We start from the raw sequence: 19,203 nt of genomic DNA on the forward strand, positions 1-19,203 counted from the left end.
AATACCCGGATTGCAGAGCACCACCTCCCGGAGTTTCTGGTCCAGTTAGTCTGGGCTGGGGCCTGAGAATATGTAGTTCCCAGGAGGTGCTGAGACTGCTGCTCTGGAACCACAAGTTGATAAGCACTGATGTTGAGGAAAATGGAGAAAAAAAATGTATGCACTTGAGTCTCTGTGATGCTGCTTAACAAATGTTTGGCTTTGTGTGAGTTACTCAGTCCCTCTATTTCTGTTTCCTTCTTGTGGAAAATGAAGGTCATAATTGACCTCACAGAGGATCAGATAAGATTGTATAACAGAGCCATTGTTTTTTTTTTAAAGTAAGGCTCTGTGAAAATACCACCTTAGAATATCCTATATATTATGAACCATAGACATTTAATTTGCAGTCAAATGTATACAGGGCACACTATGCAAGGCAGTAGAGTGTAGGACATAGAAAGAAAAAGAGAACAGCAAAAGTGTGAGCTATCCCAAATGCTAAACGTGTGCAGTGGCTGTTAAGAATTCAGAGAAGGAGAGGTTGCAGTGGGCTGTTGCGGGTGGCCTTTGCCCGTAGTTTGCTGTGCAAAGACTGTCATTTCACAGGAAAACACTGGGTGTTCTTTGCTGTAGAACTGTCTTATCGCAGAGGTAATGTCCCGAAACCTAGAAATCTGTAATGTTGGCACATTTTCAGTGAGGTTTATCCTTTCCAAGGACTCAGTCTCAGGTTACCTACTTCTTAGAGTTTGGTGAAATTAAGAGTATAAAATTATTTGTTTTGCCAGCATTTAAAACTCAGTAAGGTAGTTGTAAATATAAATATCAGAAAGATATATAGTGTCATTTTCTTAGCCCGTTCAGGCTGCTGTAACAAAATACTGTGGACTGGGCGGCTTATAAACAGCAGACATGCATTTCTCACAGTTCTGAGGCTGCCAAGTCCAAGATCAAGGCACTGGCAGATTCGGTGTCTGGTGAGGAACCCAGTTCTGGTTCATGGGTAGCCACCCTTTGGCCGCCGTCACCTCACATGATGGAGGGTACAAGGGAGTTCTCTGATGTCTCTTTTATAAGGGCACTAAACCTCCACCCTTGTGACCTGTAACCTCCTAACGCCCTCACCTCCTAATACTGTCACACTGAGGCTTAGATTGCAACGGGTGGATTTTGGGGGGATGCACACGTTTAGTCTATAGCAGTCTACCGAAACTCTTGATTTAGCCAAATGGGGTGGGTGAGGAAAACCCCTGAAAATCTCAGTTTAAAAAATGTAGCTCATAATAGTTGATCAGCACTAACATTTTTCTTTTATGATGTGTGACCTTGTCCATTCTTAGAGTTTTACATATCTTTATTATGGTTTAACTCTAATTTTTAAAATTATACTTAATAGTAGGTTTAGAAATTAATATTGAATGCAGAATATTAGCATATTTACTTTAAGTGGTTTAATAGCCTCATCTTTAAGTTTAAAGTGATAATTTATCATTAATAATATTGATTTGAGTAGAAAATATGGACTAATTTTATAGGTCAGAGCAGTTTATCTGGTAAATGAAAATTATTTTTTTGACAATAAAATTGAGATTTTAAAACTTATCTTGGGCAAAGACAGTATCTGAGCAGTCGATTGAGCTCTAGACAGTGAAGCGTAACTATATATGCTGGCTACCATTATGATTAATAGGTTTATATAAAAGCTTGACTGCAATTGTAGTAGACTTTACTGTGTGTTTTTCAACCAGTGGATGCCAGAAGGCCAGTTACTACCATGTGGGTTCTGTTTAGATTCTTGGCATTAAAAGGGGGATCCTCATACCTGAAAAAGATTGGGAATCCCTGCCCCAGTCCATGATACTATTCTGGCCCTTCATCTTGACTTGCCGTTTGGATCACCTTGTAACATAAGTTTCTTACATATTTCTTAGCCTTTTGGCTAGAACTATATCTTCTCTAAAGGAAGCAAGGATGGAAAACCAAGAATATTAACTTAGGATGTGAGGATACTTCAATACTCTCTTAAGACTCAGATACACCTCAGCCTTAGACGATGGCCTTTTGCCTCCCTCCTTTCCCTCTGCCTGGCTGTCTCCTCTCAGAACCTTTTCTGATCATGTCCACCCACATATTCTTGTTGAAGAACGTATTAGAAAGTGTAACCAATTTTTCCCGCCATCCTCTTTCCTTTTATTCTTTTAAAGATAACTTTTATTTCTAAAGTACCAATGGAAGAATAGATCCAAGAATTTGCCCCCCAGATTCTTAAAACATTTCACTGTGGGGCAACTATAAACCAGGTACTATGAATTTCTCACAGTTAAATCAGTACAAATTAACATTGAAATAGATCTGTAGAATAGATTAGAGGTCTAAGTATATATAAAGATCTGATATATGATAAAGCTGTAAAAATCAGTTCAGAAAATATGGTTTATTTAATAAATGTCATTGACACAACTGACCATACTTCCAGAAGAAAATAATTGTAGACATCCTTCTCCACTATGTGCAAAAATAAATTTCAGTTACATTATTATTCGAAGTTGTAGAGGCAGGATTTGAACCCAGGTCTGTCTCATGCTTGTGTGCTACATCTTTAATATTGACAGATGTTGTCCTGTTACATTCCCTGAAGGAGAGACGGGGAGAGAAATGTTTTCTGTTGCTCATCATTTATTTTTATAAATAATGCTTATAAATTGTCTAAATTGATAAGTGGATCCATGATTATTTTCTTAGAACCATTTCCTAGATGTGAAGTAGTTCAGTCAAAGGATACTCAGATTTTTGAAGGCTTTTGAAATGAATTTCCAAATTGCTCTTCAGAAACGCCACGCCAATTTAATGATTTGGCTCTTGTGTTGTATTCAATATCTTACTATTTTTCTATTCCTAGACCATCATTTGTTATAGAGACGTACTTTTCCCCCATCTTCTTTTTATATTGGCAAGTTTTTAATTAACTTAGGGCTTCCTGTGAAATCTGGAGTTAATATTCTTTTATCCTTTTTATCATCTATTGCAGAGTAACATATCAATGAGGTCAGGAAGAAAATATCACTTCTTTGACCCCAAATATCTTCTCTAGCATTAATCAGAGACCTCTGTTATGATTCCGTCACGTAGAACAGCAGTAGTAGGGTTTCCTTTGCATAGTATCAATATATAAACCGTGTGGTGGCCAGAAGTCCCTCCTTCCTCGCACTGTCAGTGAATTACATCCCTGGTAGAGCTCGCTGCTGCACGATTTCTGTCACTCTCCATTATCTATTCAGTGGAAGTGCAGTATATTTCTGAACTGTATAAAAACGTGCTGTATTAAGACTTATTCCTGTGTTTGGTTATCTTTCATGCACACACTTCTTTTTCATGGAATCTAGAATTTACACAGTTAATTCTGAAGGCCATGAAATGTGATTGCTATGAGTTCTGCTCTTCCTGTGTGGATGCATTCTCTTTGTGGAAGCCGCCACAGGGTTGATACAGTATTATTTATTTTTCTTCCGTACACTTTTTGTACCTTTTGTACGAAGTAATGACATCTCACCAATTATTTGGTGACATAAGAATTCCTTGTGTGTTGCCATTTTACTTAAAAATTTTAAATAATATATTGTGCTAAACATTGTCCCTTGTACTGAAGGAAAATAAAGTTCTTTTCAGAGCAGGGAGTTTTACGTCTTAACAGTATTCAATGTGAAATAGGATGGGGATGTGTCATCAATCACAGTGCAGACCAGGCTGAATTTAGAGCATTTGTGTCCTGTGATCAGAGTTACCGGGTCTCCTTGCAGGTAAGAGGGGGTTTTGGTTTTGGTTTTACTTTTTAGCACAGACTTAGATGGTTATACTATAAATAAGGTGAAAATGATAGGAATTGTTTAAGTTGACCCTAGAGAGTGACACTGACATCTTTCTGTAAATGGCTTTACTGACGCACATACAGGCACTGCTCTTTACTCTTGCCCTTCTTTTTACTGCAAATCATTTAATACGTGAGCGGAGATCTGAGTCATGACTCATTTTTCTTTGCATAGTCCGGTTGTTTCCTCCAGCCAGATTTAGCCAGAAAGGAAAGAAATCCTATTTTGGTGCATGCAACACTGAAATAGAACAATGCAGCTTCATTACAGTCTCCTTAAATCTGCATCTAAAACATATATTTAGATATATGAAGTATATATGTTTATTAAACATCAGCACAATGATATTGATATTTGTAAAGTCAAGGAGAATTTTTAGCTTTACGTATATATATGTATATACATTCATACGTATATATCTCAATATATTTATATATTTTATATACCTCAACATGTATGAATATCTTAGTATATCTGCATATATATTGAGATAACACAAATAACAAATGATTTATCAAGGGGGTTACAAATTTTAGGTATCTTGTGATGTTTAAATAAACTCACAGTATTTCAGTTCCTGGAATTTTTTTTAACCTTCACATTTTAGTGATTTGCACTTTCTTCCCTTTTCTCAAGTACTCTTCAGATGAATTAATACACTCAAAATCAAAGTATTATGGCAAAGTGAAAAGGATGGGTATTGCACACATTACCAGGGATTGGATCAGAGTAGTCCCGGCGACCACTTAAAGCGTCTCATCTCCCCTCTACCTTTAAAACCTCCCCTTAGTTATTATTGGATACTTATCATTATTCCTTCTCTGATTTTATTGGAATAGTATAAATTGGAATACTTCTTTGCCTGTCTATCATATATTAGTTTGGTTTTTCTCCATCCTTAATACTTGATGCAGGACTCCTAAAAGTGGACTTTTAGGACATGTAGAAAACAAGGCAGGAATTTTCTTGTGCTGATTATATCCACTTGACAGATGTACTCTGAAACTTTCTTGTACTCATTAAAATATGAAGTAAAATTTGAAACGCTTTGTGTGATATATTAGTGCTGTGACAAATGATAGCTTAAGAGGGAAAATATTTCTCATAAGAACTCTCGTCATATTTCCTTCTATCTTCATGTTTTGGTATTTCTAGGAAATGTTTTCCTCTATTAAAGATAAGTACTTATAATTTTTTTGCAGTACTGCTCTGGAGCCTAGTTGAAATGCACATATTAGCTTATTTTAAACCTTCCTTTATCATTTGTGATTGTTAAAAGAAGTAAAGGTTAAAATGTGTAAGGGTTGGGTAAACTCAGCCAGCTTTTGATACTATTTTTTAGCAGGATAGCAAGATAGAACAACCTATTTAAGGGCCTCACCTACTTTTAAATCATGCACACTAAATTTTCTTTTTTTTAATTTGTTTAAAAATCTTTTTCCTTTTTATTCTTTTGCATTTTATTAATGTTTATTGTAATGGTAGTTTGCCAGGAGTAGATGTTTTTAGGGGGTACAATCCAGTCAATAAAAAAAACACATCTGTGTTTATAATGCAATATTTATTAATATAGGTCATATTATTTTAATATATCAGTACCTGATGGGTATGTGAATTATTTAAAATGAGCATCTGTGTACTATTTTATGGTATTTGAAATAAAATGAATTTTTAATGTTTCTATGTAATAAGATCTGCTAAGATTATTCCGGTAAAAGTTTTCAAATCCATATGGGGAATCAGCCGCAGTGTTTCTCCCTCACTTTGTAGCAAAGCGTAAAGTTGGACCCAACCTTCAGTGATGTTTTCCTGCTTTAAGATGGGCTAATTATGTATATATTTATACACTATTACGTTAATAATTTTTGAGTCAGTTAAGCTTCAAGCTTGCTTGCCTGCCTTTTCAGTCTTTTTTTTTTTTTGTGGAATTAAAGCTCTCCAAAAATAAAAACAGAAATAGCAGTTTAGCTGATCTCACTTTGCCCCTGAATTTAGTAGTTTTATATAACAGACAACCTTAAAGGTTTTCTTAAAGAAAATTTTTCTCAAGGGAATTATTTAGACCTAGAAATGCTGATTCATGTTATCAATCTTTAAAAAACTCTTAACTGTAATCGAGAGCATTAAGTGCTGGTTTCACTGAGGTTTCAGTTTGGCACAGCTGCTAAACGTGAGGGCTTGCCCTTTTGGACCCTCTGCTTGCTGAAGTCATGGTCCCAAGCCTTCAGCTGATGTCTGTTGAAGGAACGCTCACTGAGCAACTCCATCCTCCAGAGGCTGCTAGCTTTTTACCTACCTATGCTCCCCGTACATCAAGGCTGACGTAGTCCAAAAGGAAGGCAGAATTTGCTACTATGTTAGTTTGTGGTACCTATTTTTACGTTGGAAGAAATTATTTTCATTTGGGTGGATCACACTGTAGAGAGCTCCTTGCAGTGAAGTGGATTCCGAGCAATGTTTCTGAGCTGGACTAGCCACAGAGAAGGATCTTACCTTACTCATGGCTGTGAATCGTGTTAAGCCATTTATCTTAGCTGTCATGCAGTTTGCTAATTAAGTCGTTCTAGGGGTTAAGGGAAGTGAAAGATTTTGAAGTAATCATCACATTCTCAGAACAAAGCAGCAGCGGTTAGTGCTCTTGCCCAGTCATTTTATTCTGACATCTCATAAACCCGGAAATGAAAGATAAGTTTGGATCTTATTGTTGTATTCATCATCTTCCTCACTTTATCTGAAGAATGTGCAGAAGGTATTTAAATAAGAAGTGATAAAGTATAGATCTAGGTTAGTTATTTAAAAATTTTTACCTTGCAAATGAAAACCTGTTAATTGTAGAACACTTAGAAAATACAGAGAAATATAAAAGAAGGAGATTTAAAAATACCCATGATCCTACCATCTAGAGGTATAATTATTTAATGGATTTCATTCTTGGCCTTTCTATTCATACCTTTTCACAAAATTTAATTATTGCTTTATATTTTGTGACATTTTCTGAACGCTTCTTTCATAGAAGGCGGTGAGCTGAGAGCTTTATGTGTGTTATCTATTTAATGTTCACCAGACGATGAGACAGTTAGTTTTTAGGAATGAGTCTGAGACTTAGAGAGATTTTACTCACTGTCAAAAAATTGGAAATTTGAGATTCCCAGTCTGTACAAGATGGCACAGATCTGTTTCTCCCTCCTCCTCCCCACTAAGTACAACTATAAACCTTAGAACTAGTGCAAGAGGCCAAAAAGGAGAACTCTGGAAGGTGGTAAGAAGCAGGCCAGCTGGTTTGGGACCTCTGGAACGGAGGAACCGTATTCTGGTAGGACCTATTATTCATATGTTCCCCAGCCAATACGAGAGCCGGCGAGGCCTGGCGTCTTCTGACTCCCCGCACTAGCAACATAAGCAGCTCCAGTAGGCCCTTTCCCTCCCTGGATCAAACAGGAGCAAGTCCGGCATCAGCAGCAAGCGGGATCAGTAGAAGCCCCGCCAACAGTTATCGGCCGGGGTGTGCCCTCTCCTTCCCTGACGGGGCTGAGAGGTGCCTGGGCATTTAGTAGTCCCTGCTGCAGGCATCCTGCCACAACAAATGGCCCAGCCAAGTAGCTCCTTTGTCACTGTGGGTCTGAGACTGCCCTCCCCTGTCCAGAGACACAAGGTAGCCAGGACACAGGTAAGGGGGATCCTGCCACAGTAAGTGCTAGGCCTGGGAAGCCCCTTCCAGCCTGTAGGCATTCTCCCTCTTCCACTGAGAGACAGCAGACAGCCATACTTGGGGAAACCCCTTCCATCCTCTCAGCACCACTGGGAGCCTCACTGGCACCAGATAAATGAAGCAGACCAAGAGAACCCTGCAAAGCCTCTGAAAATTAGACTGTCATTGAAGCCACGGCACATAAAGGTAGACCGTGACCTGTATGCTGAACCTAGACAGGGTGACTGCCTAGAGAGAAGATCAGTAAGGGTATAGAAAGGCTGGACAACACAATCAGCCAATGACCTGATTGGCATTTCTAGAACATGCCACCCAACAGTGACAGAGTGCAGACTTCTCAAGAGTTCACAGGACATTTGCCAGGATGGGAGACATCCCATGTCTTAGAGCAGACCTCAGCACGTTTAAAACAATTGAACTCATGCAGAGTGTGTTCTCTGACCACAGTGGAGTAAGACAAGGACTCAATAGCAGAAAGACAACAGGAAAACCTCCAGGCAGGTGAAAATGAGACAGCACACTTCTAAGCAATATGTGGATCAAAGACATCTTAGAGGAAATAATAATGTGTAGAATTGAATGGAAATGAAAACAAACTATGTAGGATGCAGCTAATGCAGTTCTGAGAGGGAAGTGTACAGCCCTAAATTTTACATCAAAAATGAAGAAGGGTCTCAAATCAGCAACCTAAGTTCCTACCTCAAGATATTAGAAAAAGAAGAGGAAAAAACCCCCGAAAGCCAGCAGGAAAAAGAAACATTAAAGAGCAGAAGTCAATGAAATTGAAAATAGGAAAATAATAGAGAAAATCAGTAAAGCAAGAAGCTGGTTCTTTGTTAAAAAAAAAAAGAAAATTGATAAACCATTAGCAAGACTGAGAAAGAAACAAAGACACAAATCACTAATGTCAGGAATGAAATGGGATAACACTACAGATCCTGAAGCCATTAAAAAATGTAAAGGACAACTTTATGCTCATACATTTGCCAACTAAGAAGAAATGGACCAATTTGTCAAAAACTACAAACTACCAAAACTCAATCAAGATGAAGTAGGTAATTTGAAGAGTTTTATAACCATTAAGGAAATTTGATGCAGGGTAGTGGTTGTGGTTACAAAAGGGCAACACCAGGGATCTGTGTGGTGACGGAAATATTCAGTATATTGGCTGTAGTGATGGACACACGAACCTACATATGTGCTGAAATTGTAGAATTACACACACACACACAAGAACAGGTTAAACTGGGGAAATCTGAGAAAGAACAGTGGATTATATCCATGTCAAATCCTGGTCCCAATATTCTGTAGTTTTGGAAAATATTACTGTTGCAGAAAACTGAGTGAAAGGTACTAAAAATCTCTATAATTTCTTACAAATGTGTGTGAATGTATAATTATCTCAATATAATTTTCAATTGAAAAAAAAGCTAAGAACTTGTTACTTTGAGTTGACCCCTGGCAGTGTAATTCCAGAACATGTGCCCCCAGTGACACATTTACACTGCCACGTGATTTGAGACATTGCATTACTAGAAGTTTTATGCAATCACATGGATTCATACTATGTGTAAATTTAAAAACGTGTGTGTAGATGTATGTAGGTATTTGCATATATATCTTTATCTTTACTAGCAATGGTTAATACTAGATAACGTAGTGGGTTTTTTTTTTCTATCACATAGTTTGGAAATTCCATTCAGTATTGGCAGCTGTAGTCACCAAAGACTCTTTAAGTTCCAAGTGGCATAAATTTGACATGACCTGTTAGGCAGAACCAGTTGAAATTGCCAATATGGTTGTCAAATTAGACAATTTTGATTTACAGAAATGGCAGTTTCATATGGTTCAAAGAAATTGCTGGAGCACAGAGGATTTCTTGGAAGGATCTTGTAGGTAATAGGATCACAGGAATTGTGGAGGGGACAAGAGAGCTCTGGGGGTCTCTGAGACTGGAACCTGGGACACAGTCTCTTTACCCATTTCTTATCTTTTCTTCTTAAATATTGGGTTCTCTATACCGCCTGCAGTGGGATCATTGGTAGCCTCTAGGGTCTTATCCTAACTCCTTCAGTCAGAAGGAAAGGGAACCTCCCTCTTTGAGGATTTCTTTGAAAAGATCCCAGGGAAGATTGAGATTAGCCTGGTTTGGGTCACATTCCCAGCTTTCTCCAGTCACTGGGGAAGGGGCAGTGATGGGCGAAGCAGCATGGGCAGCGTGGACCAGGAGATAGAGATTGTTGCTGTATGAAGGGGGTGGGAGAGGGGAGGGCACTTGAGGGGCAGCCCAGACATGACCACTGGGAACCAGGAGCTGCTGCAGTCCATGGCGGTAGTTATCAGGGCAAGATACCTAAATGGTAGTTAAATCGTGACTGTAAAAATAATTTTTAAAATATGCTTAATTGTAATAGCTTTTGGGTTCAGTAGACATTTCCCCTTCTGTTAATGACAAACCAATCTATATTAGGGATTATCCAAAAAAATTTTTTTTTTTTGCGGTACGCGGGCCTCTCACTGTTGTGTCCTCTCCTGTTGCGGAGCACAGGCTCCGGATGCGCAGGCTTAGCGGCCATGGCTCACGGGCCCAGCCGCTCCGCGGCACGTGGGATCTTCCCGGACCGCGGCACGAACCCGTGTCCCCTGCATCGGCAGGCGGACTCTCAACCACTGCACCACCAGGGAAGCCCTATCAAAAATATTTTTAAAGTAGCATTTAAACAAGGAATATTGGTATGTTTTTAATATGCATTTTATTACGCAAATGTATATTCCACTCTAAATTCATATAATCACTTTTTCCTACTGTACTTGAAGTCACACATCTAAGATTGTTTGAAAGCAGGCTGTTGACTAATGGGTATGAGAAGCAACAGCTGAATGTTTAAAATTTTCCTGTTACATACAGGATGTATGTTTTTGAAAACTTAAGAATGAAAATAGAAAGCATGCCCTCTCCAACTGAAGGCGTTTTCTTTGAAGCTTTCAGTCTGTAATTGAGATGCTGAACCTAACTATGATATATAAATAGTTATTTTTAGTAATATTACAAAAGTCAAATGTGTACTTGGAAACAAAACCCCAAACAGTACAGAATAATGACTCTTGCAGGGATAATTTACTATTACGAAGTCTGACTTTATAACTCATCAGCATAGGAAGCATCAATTTGAACAATGCTGTTGTCTCCTTTGTAAAATGGTAGTGGACAGTCTTCTTGTCCACTCTGTTATCCAGTATGGCTTACCTGAAGACCCATGTGAACCCCGCTTCAGTCCATTTCCAGGAAAAATATTTTCTCTGCCAGTGAATTTTTGTGTTTCTTTTGCCAGAAAACGAAAAGATACATGATTTAAGTTTTTCTTTAGTGCCAGGACACTTAGGGGACCGATTTAGTGCCCAGATGTAGTAATCGGCATCCTCAGATGTAAGTCATTTGTACTCCATTCTGATTCATTTCTAAGTGTCTTGCAATAGCTTTTACTTTATCTGTCTGAAGCCCTGTTGTAAAAGAAGTGTCGATTCAATTTACCTGCATATCTGCTTACAGTTTCTAAACTATTTTCACAATCATAAATATTTGAACCTCCAAAATAATAATTTTCACAATCAAAAGAAGTGTCGATTCAATTTACCTGCATATCTGCTTACAGTTTCTAAACTATTTTCACAATCATAAATATTTGAACCTCCAAAATAATAATAACTGCATAGTTTAAATAGAGATGACACTGTGTTTTCCTTTAAAAACTCAACCAAAACAAAAACAAGCACAGATGAACTTAGTATCAACATAGACTATAGACTTCACAAGGGCAGGGACTCTTGCCTTTGCTGCTGTATCCCTAGTTCCCAGTATAGTTCTTGGCACTCAATAAATGTTTCAAGATGATTGATGTTGAATAAACTTAAAAACTACTGAGCTCCTCAGAACTTGAAGGAACACAGAAAAACCTGTATTGGCAGAAGAGAGAAATGCACAGCCCCAGGGGACCAGAACGTAGCTCACAACAGCCTGTCACGAGTACATCTCTTTGAAGTCTGGTGTTTTATCTTAAAAACTCATACACATTTAAAACTCTACTTCATATTAGGAATGTTTGCTCTGTTGCAAAAATTATTTTAAATGTTATCTATCATAAAATAATATCATGCTTCTGGAAAATGCACTGTGTGTGTCCGAATACCCCTAACTAACACATCTCTGTTGCTTTTGAGAAATACAAATGTCCAATTAATTACATTCTGTTTGAGCACTGTCTGTATGCAGATGACATTCAAATGTATGTCTTTTGTCTTTACCCCTCAGTTCATCTTAGTTAATGGCAACTGTCTTTCCAGTTCATTGGACAAAAAAATTGTTGAGTCATCCATGACTTGCTTCTTTCTCTCACCGTCTACATCCAGTCTATTTGGAATTACTTTTGTCTCTGCCTTGAGTCTATATTCTGAATTAGAGCACTTGTAACCACCCCTACTACTACCGTCATCTGGCACCATTATCTCTTAAATTAATTGAACAAGGAATCCATTAGACTGAAGTGACTCTAATGCTGGTGGCCTTTGTAAGCAAACTAAAACCTAAGCTTGTAAATGCCTCAAGGTTACAAAATCAAAACACTAAGGACAGCTGATCACAACCAACCAGCTTGGCTTTACTGTAGCCAATCAAATGATTTCCTTTGCTTCCACACTTTCTCTATATAAGTTTTTACCCTGGCTTCTTTGGGGTGGCGTGCTTCTAACCACTTCCTGTTTGGGCTGCCTGATTCAAATTGATTTTTGCTCAAATAAACTCTTAACCTTTTAAATATTGGCTCAGTTTGTCTTAGCATCTCTCACCTGGGTTTGTGCAGGAGCCTTGTAACTGGTCTTGCCATGTCTACCCCCCCAGCTCCCTGCCTGCCTTTCCGCCCAGTGTCCATATGGGAACCGCGTGACCCTATAAACACACAGGTCAGGTCATGGCCACACTTGACACATCACTCTCCGGTGGCCGCCCCCTGTCTGGAGTGACCTGCACACCCCTCTGTAACCTCCCTCCTACAGCCTCCCATCCTCCTGGCTCTCTGCCTAAGCCAGTCTGGCCTCCTTGCTGTTCCTCCAGCGTGCCTGAGCTAGTGCTTCTTCAAGGCTTTGCAGTTGCTTTCCCTCTGCCGGACCAGCTCTCCCCCAGATATCCAGATGGCTGGCTCCTGCTTCTCAGTTAGGTCTGTACTCAGAAGTCACATTTGCAGTGAGGTCATCCCATCCATCCTATCTAAAATTTCACACCTACCACGAAGCATATCCCCCTTTCCCACTTTATTTTTTTTATACTTATCATGTCAGCATACTATATATATTTTACACGATGAAGGTACTTATTATCTCTTCTTCCCTCTGCTTCCCTCCCCTGCAAAATACAGCCCTGGACTGTAAACTTGGTGAGGGTAGGGTAAGATGGTACCTGCTACATAGAACAGGCAAGCCAGGAAATCTTCATTTAATCCTGATGTGTCTCCAGAGTTAGCAGAATGCGCCCTTTGAACTCTGTCTTGCTCATTTCTTGAGTCAGATCCCTAGCACTCAGCCTCAGAGTCTAAGGCCTGCATCATGTCTTCAGGATAGTAGGCCGGCTTTGGGTCAGAAATACTTCCGAGCCAGCTGTCTCAGTGTCTGTGCTTGCTGCTTCCTTCAGGCATCAGGGACAGAGCTTCTAGTGGAGAAAGGAAAGACGCTGTCTCCTTTCTGCTCACTTCTTTATTCCCACATGCATATCCCAGTGCGGTTCTATATGTTAGAAACAGTAAGCACGGTTGTGGAAGCTGGAAGTCCCCGAGAGGATAAACATTCTCCTGATGACGTGTTTCCTAGAGAGACTTGCTCATCAGGATGTGTATGTGTTTTCCTAAATGGTAGTTATTGGTCGGACATAATGTCCAGCACATAGTAAGTGCTCACTCAGTACATCATTTATATATCAACACAGGGCCCCTAAATGTGAATTTGATGATTTTAGTTTGTCCCTCTATAGCTGACACGTGGTCTTCACATATTTACATTCTGAAGCTCCAGGAGACATTATCAGAGGCCAGGCTACAAACAGCATGTTTCCTTCCAGAATGCACTGTTTCCAACAAGCAAACTAAATAGGTTTTTCTGAATATGGATATAAACAAGATTCATTGTAGGGCTGGCCTTGCACTGGGAACTTATTTTTATAAGGAACCTGTAAGTTATGAATATTTCACTCTCTTTTCAAAGTTTTCTTCTTAAATTCACATTTGCTTTCATTTTCTTGTTAAAATGGATTGAGAAAGATTAATTTTAACAAAAAATGCCCGTGGGGGGAAATACAGAGAAAATATGCAGTCATAATAAATATTTTAGGTCTCTTTTACCAACCCGCGGCTACGTTTGTGTAGTTGATCTAGGACAGAAAGCAATGCCATATCTCTACGATATGCTGCCTCAGAGCCAGCGTTCACCTGGGGAATATAATTTTATGTTTGGGAAGCTGCATAGTGCCCTAGTGAAAAATGATTCCAAGTGCGAGGCGGATCCTATCGCCCAGGATTTCAGACCATCGTGTAAAGTTTCCAAAAATAACTTGCCATTATCAGCCTTGACCCTTACCTTTAAAATAACATGTTCTGTTTGTTCAAGTAAAACACGCTCATTGTAGAAAATACTTCGGCATAACCTTCTTTGGGTTTGACATCCAAGAAGCGGTGTATGGGCTTTTAGTGCCAGCCGAAGGGTAAACTAGCACAGAGACTCAGGGAAATCCCGGTGCTGAGAACTAACTAACAACAGAACGTGAGGACCCCCTCGCGGAGATGGAAGGCTGCCTGAACTTTTGTGTAGCTGGGGAGCCTGTGACTGCAGCCTGTGCGGGAGGCAGCCGGAGGTGTCATGGAGGAAAGCTTTCTTAGCTATTCTTTCTAACTGGGGTAAAATATACATAACATAACATTTACCATTTTAACTGTTTTTCAGTGTACGGTTCAGTGGCATTAAGTACATTCACGGTAAGTTTTGCTTTCACCTTTCCCACTGCCTTGAATTATACCTTCAGCTGTACAAGGCCTTATAAAACTTTCCATATGAAGACCCACATTGAAATATTTTGGGAGGAGTATCTGAATATGTGGGGTAACAAACACATGAGCAGCTCCAAGAGATAAGGGAAGTGAGGAGGAATCAGATGCCCTGGAGAGTTTATTGAAGCTGTAAATGACAAAAAATAATATAATTTAATAGTGAGTCGGATATGCTTTGTTCAAGGAAAGACAGTCCTTGGACTCAGGGAGTACAGTGCCTCACAAGCAGGGGAGCATCGTTCCTGAGGGGTACAGGGTAAGAACGAGGTCTTATGGAGTGTTAGAGGCAGCAGAACAGAAAGAGGACAGCTGGCTAGGAGGCTGGAGAGTTCCTGGTAAGGCTAGCAGGCCCTGTTTTCTAGGGTCAGGTGAGCTAGCCAAACTGAGTTGGAGGACTGTGCTGGGTGTGTGTTAGGTTCCTTGACAGGTGTTTCCTGTAAGTGCAGGCTGATTTACGTTTTGATTTGTGACGTGGGCTGGACCAAAGTGAAGGACCAAAATAAAAAGACAGAGAAACAGGCAAAATAACCCAAATTCTAGACATTATCTGCATTATTTGATTGAGAGGAAACCAAAGGGACTTGACAGTAGGGTTAGATAAACATAAGAATGGACCTTAAAAGCAGCCACTGTGCATACAGAAAACAGAAGGTGGTGCAGCTTTTAAACCAGCAGAAGAAAACTTGATTTTCCTAATCAGAAATAGGAAAGGGAGGTGGGATGGGGGAAGAAGACAAAAAGAAAGTACATTAAGTGGGAAATGTGATAAAAAGTGATCAGAGTCTAATATGACATTAATCACAATATATATTACTGGCTTATTCATTATAAAGAGAAATCCTTAGACTGAATAGAAAAACAAGATGCAAAAATGAGTTATCTACGAGAAACATACTTCAAAAAAAAGGCAGAGAAAGGTTGAAAATGAAAGGATAGAAAAGAGGTATACTACACAAATATGATCCAAGAGAAAGTAGCAGTAACTTAAAGTAAATATAAGGGAGAAAGGAATGTTATATACTGATAAAAGGAGCATTGGAAAGTCAAGACTACAAGAAGGTATAATCATCAAAAACATAGGTATCTAACAGTACAGTCTGAAAATATACCAAGCAGAAATTGACAACTGCTGAGAGAGAGAGAGAAAATCAACAATTGTATTTGAAGATTTTTAACACACTGCTGTCAGAAACTTAAATCCTCAAGTTAAAAAATAAGCAGACATGGAGAAGTCCTGAACAACGCAATTAATAGGCTTGAGCTATTAGAAATATGCCTAAAGCTGTATGCCTAACAGAGAAATGTGATTTTTTTTTGTGGGGGGGCTCATGTGGAATGGGTATATATTATGCTATAAAGGAAGCTCAATAATTTCCAAGAATGGAAGTGATACAAATTAGGTTCCCTGAATATGTGCAGTGTAACAAGAAATTACTCACAGAATGATAGCCCTCCCCCCAATAAAAAAATCCCTTATGATTACAAATTAAACAGCATATTTCTAAATAACCCTTGGGTTAAAAAGGAAATAAAAACGAAATTACGGTATATTTAGAATTGAAAGGTAGTGAAAACATTAAATGTCAGAATTGTGGGCTATAGTTCAAGCCGTGCTTAAAGGGATTTTATAGTCTTAAATACCTTTATCAGTAAACAAGAATGGTTAAAAAATAAGTGAGCCAAGCATTCAACTCAAAAGTTGGTATAAAAAAAAAAGAAAAACAAAGTTCAGGGAAACTAGAAGGAAGGAAGTAAAGTACTGAAGGCAATAAAATACAGAACAATGATAATAATAAATGATAGAGAAGGTTAAGAAAATCCAAAAATGGATCTTTGAAAGATAGACCTCTAAGAGACTAAACATGAAGAAAATAAAATGCAAACAGAAGATTAGGCTATAGACCAAAGACATTTTCAGATGAAAAAAGTATTGGAACAAATATATGCTAATAAATTTGGAGGGGGGAAATTAAATTAAATTGATAAATTTTCAGAAAAAATATAAAAGGTCAAAGTTGTCATGAGAAGAAATAGAGAACATGGTTTGACCAATGTATGATTAAAGCAGGCAAGGAAATAGTAGTCAAAGGCCTTTTCTCCCACAATCTCTAGGGGAAGTTTTATAGGTGATTTCTGTTAAACTGTTAAGAAACAGTCCCTTTTTCTCAGTTGTCCCAGAAACTAGAAGGTAAAGAAAAAAATGCTCAGCTCATTTTATGAAGCTACTGTAATCATTATCAGAAAATCTGTGCATGTAATACTGCACATTTAAAAGAATGGAGGAAAAAAATACTATCTCAGTGCAGCAAAAACATTTGATAAATTTCAACACCTATTTATGATTTTAAAAACACATGCACGTAACAAATTAGTAACGAAAGGGAACTTCTTTAAGGTTACATACCAAAAACTATATCAAAGATTGCACTTAATGAAGAAATATTAGATGCGTTCCCTCTGATACTGGGAACAGGACAAATATACTGCTGTAAGTTACAGTTTAGTGTAGGAAATAATGTGTGGTTCCAGGTTGTCAAGTGGAAGGAGAGGTAGTATTCTGGGTCAGATACCTAAAAAGTTGCTGGAAGGGCTCGGAGGAGCAGGTTTGGGGGAAGGAGTTCAAGATCACATCACTGCATTTACACTCAAAGGACAGAGGACAGGAAGGTCCTGCTGCTACCACCGCGGCCACTCTCATTACATTTGCTCTTGTGCGAGTGTGGGGAATGGGTTGAGGAGGGAATCTGTACATAAATCAACCCATACATATAAACGGTGGTTATATGATACTCCCTTCATGAATGGGGTACAATTTGTGAAAGCTGCCCCTTACTGTTAGGTATTTAGATTGTCTTAGGGTTTTAAAAAAGCAGTGTAATGAGCATCGTTGCAAATACTTATCTGGTCGCACTTGAGGTTATCTACTTAGAAAGAACAGTGCTCTGGCATTTACAGACTGTAGCCTCAGCCAAGATATTTCTCCCCTTTGCCTTCCTTTCTTCGTGGGTTATTGTGAGACCTGTAACAGGATTAGAAGAGTGTCTGCCACATAATGAATGCTTGGTAAATGGTAGCTTATTACCATGGCGTTATTCCTAGAAGCACTGGGTTAATTGGTGCTAACTTTTTTTTTTTAAGACTCATCATTCATTTGTTTATTCAATAAATATTTATTAAGTGCCCACAATATGTCTTGGTACTTAGACAAAAGTGGAACTAAATTACCACAGTAACAACAAAAATAAATAAAATATAGCATATGTTACATGGTAATAAGTGTCACAGATGACGACAAAGCTGTGGTTGGTTCTCATGGTGCTCTGATTCACGTGTGCTCAGCACTTGGGTCATGTACTCATCACTTCATTCTTCATTTTGTCATTCCACAAGTATCAGCAAGAGATGGTAACCCCCTGAGGTTTTCCTCTTATTCATCATTGTTTCCTAGTCAAGGTGGGAGTTCAAGTGCTTGGCCACCTGCCACCTGTATCACATCCTCCAGGGTTCTCAAGAGGGTAAGAGATTTGCTGTTGGAACCAGTGTCATAAATGGCAGCATATGGGCCATTTATTTACTATGTTAATCTTTGTTAGTCAGCGACTTTAGACAGCTCTGATAGACCATTCCTAATTTCTGGCTTCTTTCCAGAAGGAAGTGCATTCCTTCGTGGTGCTTCCATAACTCTTTGTACCTCTGTTAAAGGGCTAATCAGCATTCGTCTTTGTATGTAGTGTAGGTATTTTTTCCCTCACTAGATTTCAGATTCTTCTGGTCAGGGACTATGGGTGGTTCATCACTGAATCCCTCAAGTGGTTAACATTCAAGGAGTTTTTGTTGAATTGAATTTTGACCTTCTCCCTCGGTATCCTTTGGACTTCGTTATGGTAAATGTTCAGCATGTCCCCCAAGGTTATTCATTACCACATTCCAAAGGACCTCAGAAATGATTTGCACCGACAGTTTACGATAAAGAGCAGACCCTTGGCAGACAGAGCCTTTATGATTTATGACTCCACCTCTGGTGACATATAGATGTGGCCTTTGGCAGGCTCCCTGATAGGAAATGATTTTTTTCCTAAATTTACCTCATCTTGGAGTATCTTTGATGCATACTGTTGGGTCACCAGGACCCTTCAAACACCATATTCCAACAGGTTTTGCTTCTGCATAGGAGCATATATCCATTTTATGTTGTTAATAAAATAGAAAATATTTTCCCAAAGAAATTATAGACAGGGCTTCCCTGGTGGCACAGCGGTTAAGAATCTGCCTGCCAATGCAGGGGACATGATTTCGAGCCCTGGTGCGGGAAGATCCCACATGCCGCAGAGCAGCTAAGTCCGTGTGCCACAACTACTGAACCTGCACTCTAGAGCCTGCGAGCCACAACTGCTGAGCCCACGTGCCACAACTACTGAAGCCCATGCGCCTAGAGCCTGTGCTCCGCAGCAAGAGAGGCCGCAACAGTGAGAGACCAGCGCACCACTATGAAGAGTGGCCCCCGCTCGCCGCAACTAGGGAAAGCCCTCGCACAGAAACAAAGACCCAACACGGCCAAAAA

The 19,203-nt window shown here is 39.1% G+C and overlaps 1 protein-coding gene across 4 annotated transcripts in view; it reads left to right on the forward strand.

The window, feature by feature from the left end:
• SDK1 (sidekick cell adhesion molecule 1) overlaps window positions 1-19,203 on the forward strand; it is an 826,998-nt gene that overhangs the window by 233,793 nt on the left and 574,002 nt on the right. The window lies entirely within an intron of this gene.

This window comes from Pseudorca crassidens, chromosome 15 (genome assembly GCF_039906515.1).
Source record: "Pseudorca crassidens isolate mPseCra1 chromosome 15, mPseCra1.hap1, whole genome shotgun sequence".
Lineage (NCBI taxonomy): Eukaryota > Metazoa > Chordata > Mammalia > Artiodactyla > Delphinidae > Pseudorca > Pseudorca crassidens.